The sequence below is a fragment of the Gekko japonicus genome, unplaced genomic scaffold, assembly GCF_001447785.1.
Source record: "Gekko japonicus isolate JY-2015 unplaced genomic scaffold, Gekko_japonicus_V1.1 scaffold4341, whole genome shotgun sequence".
In the NCBI taxonomy this organism is placed as follows: domain Eukaryota; kingdom Metazoa; phylum Chordata; class Lepidosauria; order Squamata; family Gekkonidae; genus Gekko; species Gekko japonicus.
The window spans coordinates 72,151-78,150 of NW_015175501.1; positions in this window are offsets into that span (position 1 = coordinate 72,151).

Below are 6,000 nucleotides of genomic sequence, written 5' to 3' on the forward strand. Positions count from 1 at the left end.
CGGGTACCGTGCTCTGACGCCACTCCAGAGCAGAGAGTGGTCGTGCATTGGGAGCAATCGGGTGCAGGCGGAAACCCACGGTCTTCTGAACTCTCAGTGTGCCAGCAGCACCCGCTACCAGTGTTCCCTCTAAGCTGAGTTAGTGTGAACTAACTCACAATTGTTTAGCCTTCAGCTCATACCTTTTTGTCTTCGCTCAGGAAGGAGGGCTCCAGAACGAACCAATTGATGCAGCAGCCAAATGGCTCGCTCACAACTTTAATGCCAGGAGCTCACAAAGTAGGATTTTGGCTCACGAGACCCCACAGCTCAGAGGGAGCGTTGCCCCGCTACCCATATAACATCTCCACATGAGGGACAACAGAATGGTCTAACCTCAGGAAAAGGTCTGAACCAGGTGGACAATGTTTCCTTTGCTGTCCGGCCAGCAGAGGGCAACCGAGAGCTACGCATAAAAGACAAGTGTTGATTGTTGTAACTGTGCTCTGGGAGCAACTGAAGCAGAAATGGGTGTTTAAAAAATTCTGCATTTCTCTTGGGATGCTGCATTGCTTTTCTAAGGGTGTAAAACACTCTTGGAAGTGTAGAACCCTTACCGGAATCTGTAAACACCCTTATACAAATATTATAGCTTGCAAGAAGATCAAATCAGTCAATCCTAAAAGTAATCAACCCTGACTGTTCCCTGGAAGGCCAGATAATGAAACTGAAGCTCAAATACTTCGGCCACCCAATGAGAAGGGAGCACTCCCTGGAGAAGACCCTGATGCTGAGAAAGACTGAAGGTCAAAGAAGATGGGGACGGCAAAGGATGAGATGGTTAGACAGTGTCATAGATGCAACGAACATGAAATTGAGCCAACTTCAGAGGACGGCAGAAGACAGGAAGGCCTGGCGTGATCTGGTCCATGGGGTCGCGAAGAGTCGGACTCGACTGTGCGACTGAACAACAACAACAACAGAAAATGTTTATTGATGTGGAGAATAAAGCCGATTGTGCTTTTTGTGTACGTAAAACCTACCCTATATGTTCAGTTTAGATTCTATACTCTGTTCTGCGTTAACAATAGTCTGACACCATTCAAAAACCAGTGGGGGAACATTTTAACCTTCCAGGATATTCAGTTGCTGACCTAAGAGTAGCAATTCTCTTACAAAGGAATCTCAAAGGGAGGTTAGAAAGAGAGGCTGCTGAATTGCAACTGATAATGATGAAGCTCGAGACAATGCACCCTCCTGGACTGAATTGAGACCTAGGTTTCCTGGCTTATAGCCAATGCTGATTTCTCCATGCCTACTCCTCCTCTGCATATCACACCTAATCCAATCACACCCGCTGTTGTCATTCACCTCCTATTGTCATTCAGCATCTGAAATCACTCCTCTCCAAGATATAAGGATGGATGGGCCCACATTCTACCTGTATCTCCTGTCACCCAGGAAAGTTCATCCCCTCCCACAAACATTGCTCTGACGCCACTCCAGAGCAGAGAGTGGTCGTGCATTGGGAGCAATCGGGTGCAGGCGGAAACCCACGGTCTTCTGAACTCTCAGTGTGCCAGCAGCACCACTGCTACAGACAGACGAACACGGCTACCTATCTTGATATATCTTGCTCTAACAAGATTTTCATATGATGCAGCAAGCTGAGAGAAGGACCAGTTGTGTTCTTTGACATTACAAGCTGGAACAAACACATGCCCTGCTCTTCCTCCCCACCCCTCACTTCTTGTAAGAGAATCCTGGTTGAAAACTAATTGGTTGCCCGTGATGTACGAATGCAAGCAGGCAGACGAGACTCCCCCCCCCCAACTGAGAATTCAACCCAAACTCCCGTTAATCTGCATGCTGGCGTTCCTGTCTCATGGGTAACTGGGATTAGTTTTCAAGCACGGTTCTGAACGTGAGAAAGGTGGAGTGAGGCACATGGCTGGCAAATAATGTACATGAACAGAAGGTTGCAGCCACAGAAACCATGGGAACACACACAAACGAAGCTGCGAAAGTAAGCGCTATATAATGTCACAAAGTACAAAACATTCAAAGGCCCCGGTCATATGGCAAAGTTGCCACGGGAGAGGCACGGATGGTGGGCGGATTATCCGGGCGCGATCACACCCCAGCATCTGGGAAGTGGAGTGCACCGGTGGCTTACCGCCGACAATACGCCTTAAAAAACTAGTACCTCCAAGGTACTAGTAAACGTTTGCCACAGGCTGCCTCCAGACATGTGATCGCGCCAGCGCGCAGCATTCCCCTCCGGTCCCTCGTTTACCCGCCGGCGCCGAGGGAAGGACCCGTGGTGTGCCGCCGGCGCGGTCTGATCGCATAATCGCGCATCAAACTGTGCCGGGGCAATTAGCCACGCCTCCCCCTCCGCGATATCCGGCCTGTGTGACCGGGGCCAAAGTATAACATCCTTCCAATCAATATTCAGCAGTACAAAATACATATACAACAAGAAATTCTCACAATATGAAGTGTAACAGGTAAGTCATAGGTGTAACAGGTAAGTAGAGAAAAATAGTTGACGAAAATCTCCAGAGTCAAGTTCCGTTTCGAAGAGACTGCCTCTGAACGTCAGCAATTTTCTTGAATAGCATCAAGCACAAGGACGGTGTTTGTCTTGATATCAATTATTACAATCACTCCAGCAAGGTAGTATCCAGATCCATGGGTCTATAGGAAAATCCTTCAAACGGGCATGTTCACTGTTTCACCATGGATCCACAGTGGCTGCCTCCCAAGGCAGAGCCAACTGCACAATGTCAGGGAGTTATAGTAGATATCGCTTAACTAATAACTCAGCAGCATTTCAAATTTAATAGGATGTCTTTTCATCTGCATAGCCAATTACAAGCCCCACTTGGCCCCATGCATTTTCTAAAATCACTTGGCGGGCACCAGAAACAGCGTTGAGGCCCCGACCTGGATGGCCCAGGCAAGCCTTAGCCTGTCAGATCTCGGAAGCTAAGCAGGGCCGACCCTGGTAAGTCTTTGGATGGGAGACCTCAAGAGAATACCAGGGCCGGGAGGCCAGCGGCAGGCGATCAAGCCACTCCTCTGAATGTCCTCCGTGCCCCAGTAGGAGTCGCCAGAGGTCGCCATGACTTCCAGGCATGGGCACAAACACACACAATGCAATAATACCCCCCAAAAAAGGTGTGGAGAGGCATCAAGGTTGGGGACTCCTGCCCCATAGTATCTGTTCCCAGAAATAAACTGGCACAGAGAGAAGCTCCTCTCCAGAGGTGCCTTTGAGGCCCACGGTCTATGGGTCAGTTCCTCATTAGCACAACACTTCCTCCTCAGGAGCTGCTAACCCGGCCTTAATACACTGCACACCGTTTCTCCTTGAGTAATTCTCACCCGTGGAACACACCCCGCCGCCTGCAGCTCCTCAGACTTGCGGCTGTGCGGCTTGATTGATGGCTAGTTATCGCCACCGGCTTGTTCTGAGTGTCCCCGCGGCTGTCTGTAGCGCAAATGTCTGGGGAACGGGATGCGGCGCGCCCCCTCTCCACCCCCCATCCCCGCTCTTCTCTTCGCCAGACCTGTTTTCCCAAATGAATGAGGAACGGCGTAAAGGCCGAACCTCAAATTAGGTATCGACTACCTGCCTAAACAGTTAGCCACCTGCTTGCTAGAAGCGGAGTTGCGCGTCCGAGGAGGGAGCCGGCAGGTGAGAGCTGCCAGTGTGAACAGGCACGCAGGCACAATGTGTGCATAGTACACGGCACAGTTTGTATTGGTGCACGGCCCACCAGAGCGCAAAATAGCCTGAGAACCAGAGTGCCTCCAGGGCCACCTGCTCCCATTTGAACGTGATGTCTGCTGCAGACATCCTGCTTTGGAGCCCCTCCTTCAGAGGTTGGGGGGGGTGTGCCTGCCAGGGACGGGGACTTTTCCATGGTGGCCCCTCAGTTGTAGCCCCCCTCCAGTTATCACCTTGACCTGGATGGCCCAGACTAGTCCGATCTTGTCAACTCTCAGAAGCTAAACAAGGTCAGTACTGCGTAATATTTGGATGGGAGACTACCAGGACCGGCTCACTCACTAGGCAAACTAGGCAATCGCCTAGAGCGGGCCAGCCCTTAGGGGCGCCAAGCTGCACCTGGCCCCGTACTCTGGGAGTTTCTTGATTATTTGTGTTTTTCGTTCTTCCTAAAATGCATTTATTTTTAAAAATTGGTGGGCGCATGGGGGGGGGGCGCCAGAAGGGATCCTCGCCTAGGGTGCAAAATAAGCTGGGGCCGGCCCTGGAGACCACCAAGGAAGTCCAGGGTTGCCCTGCAGAGGCAGGCAAGGGCAAACCACCTCTGCATGGCTCTTGCCTTGAAAACCCCATGTGACTTCATAGCACATTCCTCCAAAATTATCTCCGGTTAAGAGCTTATTATTAATCCAGGCCTTGGTTTTGTGTGTGTTTTCTTTTCTCCACGTGTGTGCGCTTCTGTGATTTGTAACCCTGTTGTTTCTTTTGTTGTTTTAATGGTTGGTTTGGAGTGCAAGGTGCCGTGGAAAGTTTGGGTTGAAAGCTGGAGTCCTAAGTTTGGTTTAAATAATTACCTGACCTTATAGAAGCATCTCTGGGCCGGTGGGGTGTGGAGTGGTTAGACTGCAGGACTGGGGTTTGGGTTCGAATCCCTTGCTTGACCGTGCAAGTCTTCCGGGTCACCTTGGGCCCGTCACAGTCTCTCAGCCTAGTCTAACCTCACCAGGTTGTTGTTGGGAAGACTGTGAGGAGAGGAGAATGAGATGAAAAGCCCCTCTGGGTCCCCGATTAGGGAGAAAAGCAGGCTATAAATTAAAAAATGAAACAAATAAAATGAAATATACCGAAGAGATTTACTTCTGCTGCCCTGGGTCAAATTTTGGAGTAGGAATAATTCCATCAGAAGATTTTATTATGAGAAAAGATTACACTGAAAAAGGAGAAGGAGAAGGAGGAGAAGAAGGAGGAGAAGGAGAAGGAGAAGAGGAGGAGGAGGAGGAGGAGATTGGATTTATACCCCGCCCTTCACTTGAAGTATCGGAGTGGCTCTTTAGCTTGGAGAAACGACGGCTGAGGGGTGACATGATCAAGGTTTATAAGATCATGCATGGGATAGAGCAGGTTGAGAAAGAAGTCCTTTTCTCCCTTTCTCACAATACAAGAACTCAAGTGGGCACTCCATGAAATTGCTGAGCAGTCAGGTTAGAACAGATAAAAGGAAGTACTTCTTTACCCAAAGGGGGATTAAGACATGGAACTCACTGCCACAGGAGGTGGCGGCAGCTACAAGCATGGACGGCTTCAAGAGGGAATTAGATAAACATCTGGAGCAGAGGTCCATCAGTGGCTATTAGCCACAAGGTATAGATAGGAACTCTCAGGCTGGGGCAGGGGGTGCTCTGTATTCTTGGTGTATGGGGGGGGCAACAGTGGGAGGGATTCTAGTGTCCTGGCCCCACTGGTGGACCTCCTGATGGCACCTGGTATTTTTGGCCACTGTGTGACAAGAGTGTTGGACTGGATGGGCCATTGGCCTGATCCAACATTGTCTTCTCTTATGTTCTTATGCTTACGAACTCCTTTCCCTTCCCCTCCCCACAACAGACACCCTGTGAGGCAGGTGGGGCCGAGAGAGCTCTGAAATAACCTGTAACTGACCCAAGGTCAAACCAGCAGCTGCTCGTGGAGGAGTGGGGAATCCAACCCAGTTCTCCCATATTAGAGTCCTCTGCTCTTAACCACTACATCAAACTGGCAACTTCAGTTCTTATTCTATGACATAGAGAAAGGAAGTGAAAAATACTCGGTTTCCTTTATGTTCACATCAGCACCAACACTTGACACCAAAGATGCGTTTGCTGGGTGGGAATACCCAGTAGCTGGAAAGGGACGGCGGGGGGGTTGGAGAGACGGAGCTCTCCTGCTCCCCCCAGAATCCTGCTCCAAGCTGCACTCCCCCCCTCCCCCAAGCAAACAGAAGCAAAATCAAAGCCACGACTTGGCAT